This window comes from the organism of the source record quoted next, unplaced genomic scaffold (assembly GCF_019419815.1).
Source record: "Pyrus x bretschneideri cultivar Hongxiangsu unplaced genomic scaffold, Pyrus_bretschneideri_v1 Contig45, whole genome shotgun sequence".
Taxonomy (NCBI): Eukaryota; Viridiplantae; Streptophyta; class Magnoliopsida; order Rosales; family Rosaceae; genus Pyrus; species Pyrus x bretschneideri.
Window position 1 is genome coordinate 3,361,820 of NW_025999779.1, and position 4,625 is coordinate 3,366,444.

Consider the following 4,625-nt stretch of genomic DNA (forward strand, 5'->3'; position numbering starts at 1 on the left):
TATATATAAAGCCAAGTCTGTTCATACCCACTTGGACTACACGCCCAAAAGTGATAAATATAGGATAACTTTTACTTTATATAAAATCAAAACAATTGCGGTACTTCTCACTTTATTGTTCTCAAATATAACGAAAATTTGCACTTTATCATTTTAATTTTTTTTTGTCTTGCTTTTATACCTAAAATTACGATGTGCTTTCAAAATCATGCTTCCATTAGCCTATCTATTAGGTTCTCTGTTATATAATAACATGACAGCCCTTTAGCCCATCAAAAAATTTAACATTATTAAAAAATTATAAATCCTATTTTTATTACTCAAAATAATCATAAATATTTGAAAAAGTTAATAATCATAAACATTCTCTTGGACTACCTTGAAGATTCCGTTCAACACTGACCTAATCCGTCGAATCTCATATTGTCCTATAGATATTACAGACTATTGCTATCCGATAGCTTACTTTTGATGGCTAAAATTTGCTTTGTAATCAATAACTATTCTAACACTTATTTTAGCACTCAATAACTCTCCGGACACTCTTATTACATCTTAACTCTGTTTGTCTCTTTTCTTTGTGAGCGTCGTTTTTTTTTTGTTTTTTTTTTTTTTTCAATTCAATTAGCTGTGAAATTTGTTCTCACAGCGGTGGTGGCAACAATGATGGTGGCAGTGATGGTGTAATGTTAATGTATATAGTGATAGGTAGTTACAGTTATTTTGTTCTCCTAAGAGATAAAATGTGTGGAGAATGATAAGTAATGTAATTTTAAAAAAACTCCTGAGAGTATTATATAAATTGAAAATATTCATTAAAGACTAAACTCCATTTTTTATAAAATCAGTTTTAAAAGCAATCTACATGTTACGAAAAACTTCTGTCCCATAATCTTACTGCAAAGGAATAAGGAAGAGTTGGTCTGAGTCCATCGTAGTTCTTCAAACTGCCGCAAGAGGATGTAACATTCCCAATGAAAATCTGAGACTTTTCTTTGTTCGCCTTCTGCCCAGAACCAAAGACTGCATGCGTTTCAAATAAATCCGAACGTCCCATGGTCATGAAGGTGGTTTAAAATTTCAGTAGTCTCTGCTTTTTGGTTGTGAGCGAGTCTTGGCCAACCATGTGAACTCACATGCTTCATCGGCCCCACAGGCTAGAGTACTTGGTCCACTGAATTATTACAACATGAAATTATTGCATTGAATAATTGTGGGTTGGCCCCAGCACGTGGGTTGTCAGCACAGGAGGTCCAGGGCCTGTCAGCTGGGCTGACGTCAGGACGGTGTGGTGCAGGGCCCGGCTCAGAGGCGCCGAGCTAAGAGAGCAGAGGCGCTGTTCAGAGGCGTTGGGCTATGATTTTATCTTTGGTGTGAGAAAGTCCTACAAAGAAGGTTTCTGGCAAAAAGATGATATGTTTAGACCCTCGGGACACCTTTGTCATAACATAAAACATTTCGACAAAAAAAAATTTAAATTTTGACACCAAATTTTTTTTTAAACGTAATTATAATGGTTTCATTTGATTCATCATCATCCCCGACGTTATACGGACGCGCTTGAAATGGAGATGATGGAAACTTTCCTTGTTCGGCCACTTCACTAAATTTTTTGTAATCTCCCAACAATGATACATGCAAAAAAATATTTCCTTCCTTCTCATGATACATTTTTTGGTTGTGGTGAGTCTTAGCCTTAAGCAATGGTTTTTGGTTTGTAGAATATTTTTTTTCAAAGCGCAAGCACAAAAATTTTGAATCATATAAATACCAGCACATCAACTATACAGAAAAAGAAAAAGCTAAAGATGACTCAATCATTTCCTTTTCTTATCATTGAAAGATGTTCATAATCTCCAAAATAAAAATAAAAAGCTAAAGCTAAAGTTAAGTCTAAAGGAAAAGCATTCCACTCTGCCTAATTCAAGGATGCTCTTTGAAAGGGTAATAAATAAAGCTAAAGCTAAAGTTAAGTCTAAAGGAAAAGCATTCCACTCTGTCTATTTCAAAGATGCTCTTTGAAAGGGTAATGAATAAAGCTAAAGCTAAAGTTAAAGCCAAAGGAAATAAATCGAGATAAAGCTAAAGCTAAAGTTAAAGAAAAAGCATTTCCCCCTGTAATTTTTAATTAAAAATGCTCTGTGATTTCTCCTCCTCAAAATATTCTTTTACAAGGGAAATCCGTTGTTCTTGTTTATCAAGGTTTAATTGCTTGGAGTAAGAAAATTGCTTAAGTTCTGACATACTAAAGGCATAAAATGAACCAAATCTTACACTCCCCCACCTCCTTAATGTAAATAATATCACTTATTCAAAAAAAAAAAAAACGTTAAGTGATTATGTAATTCGATGATTAATAGCAGTTAAATATATCATTTGACGCCATTTCCCCTTTTTTATTTAAAAAAAAAAAAGACAACGGGTGGCAAGCTATAGTTATCCATCCATTCCGAGATCCAGAAGACTCACAGAGGCATTTCAGCCCCTCCCTAACCACAATCAAGCAAACTCGCTAATTTGGAACCGCGAACCGAGACCTCTTTTTTTTTCGTATTTTGAGAGCCGGAAGACACCATTTCTCCTTTAGTAAACATGCTATGCTATAAGTTGCTTGAGCTAATTCCATTTTTCTTTTTTTTTTTTTGTATTTTGGTAGCCGGAAGACGCCATTTCCCCTTTAGTAAACATGCTATGCTATCAGTTGCTTGAGCGAATTCGGTTCTTAAAATAACACATTTGGTTTCTTTAATAAGTTAAAAGAAAACATTAAAAACCTATGCCCTAAAAAAATGTCTTCAAACTCCAAGAGCTACTTGTTATGTTTTTATTTTATATTTTTTGGTAAAAAGTTACGTGTTCGTATACATTATCCTAGGTTCTCAGACCCTCCTTTTTTCACATCTTCAAAAGGATATCTCTTCAAACAAGCACCGGGGCGTTCGTATGAATCCACATTTAGCTATATAAACGAAGACTAAACAGAATTCAAAATCCATGCTGCTTTCAGGATGCCATCGATACCTGGATCATCTCCGGCATCTTTGTCATTTTCAAATGATAACCAAAACAACATGTTACAAGTCTAGCCCTGAGATTTGAGGGTCCTGTGCGAAAGTGAATTGGAGGCCCTAAAAAACATTAAGAATTTTATTTTTTTTGTTCAAAAAAAATAATTTTAGTTTTCAATTGAACTTCTATAAATTCTAACAACACAAACAAATTTAACAAATCAACAAGTGGAAAGGTGGCGTATTGTTTTTTTTTAATTATTTCGAGGGTCAAGGTTCAAATTTTCATGTTATTGTGTGGAATTTTTATATTATTTTGTGGAAGCTTATGCATTTAATAAAAATAAACTGAAAAGATGATGGAGACGAGTTTTGAACGCATTTCCTAGGCTGCTGTAAAGAAGCAATAATACCACTTGTGCTAAGACTCAAGTTTGTAATATTCTACACATACTATTATATATACGTAAATGTATGCAAATTTGAAAAATCGAGAGCCTTTCCGATTTGAGGCCTTATGCGGTGGCATCTATTGCACCTCCTCAGGGCCGGCACTAAGTCACGAGTAAGTTCCTGACTTGTATTGAGAAAGAAGAAATCTTTCATTCTCTACGACACATCAAGTCATTTGTGATTTGAAAAACTATATGTACTTCCCTCTATTCTATTTTCCTAATCAAAATGGATTCTCTTCAACTGGAACTAGTTATTCCTAGATGATGATCAATCGGAACAAGGTTATTAATTCCCATTCAGACAGATACCCAGGAGACTTACCTTGTGAATGTACAAGATATTACTTTTCCCGCACCCCACAACTATAATTTCACCTTGCTGCCGGCCAAAGAAACAATGTCACAATTGTGGACATCCCAATATTGTACATACATGATACTCGTAGTTATAAGATTGTTAAACGAAAATATATACCAGCCGCCTCTGGCCAGAGTGTCCTGTAATCCTGTTCGAAAGAAAGCTTCCAGTCTTGTCCATAACCCTCCATGTAAAATTGCATTATCTGTAGACCTGCCTGGGATGTGGTGGAAGCAACTTATATGAGAAGTCCTACTTTCTGTATGCACTGTCAAATTAATAAAAGAGAACATACAATGTTTCTTACATACTTTTGGAGTAAGTGTGGTCGAGACCCAGATAAACAAATCTTAATGCCTCATACGAGTCGCCTGGGATTTGCTACTGAGCCTTAATCAACCAGGCTTACTTCACAATCTGGTACAAGCTACATAAATCAAAATGATAAGAAATGTTCTTCAGTACTTTTCCTTTGGCAGACCTTAATTATTACATGTCACAGAAGGCAAACAATTTTTTACAGTTACCCTGCTAGTCCACAGATGGCAGATTGAATGCATAGGCTAATAAAAAATCTGAGGACATGGCATCATCACCCACCTTATAAATTCAACAATTAAGATTACATTCTGATCCCCTGAAATCCGAGCTTGTTTGGACCGATTGCACAACAGTTCCTCCAGTTGAGTGAAATCCATCCTAGAAAGCCACCTCCGAATTATGCTAACAGAATAAACGATGCCTCTGCAGAAACGACATTATGAGCGAAGCTATAAACTATGAAACCCGTAAACTTTAAGCAAT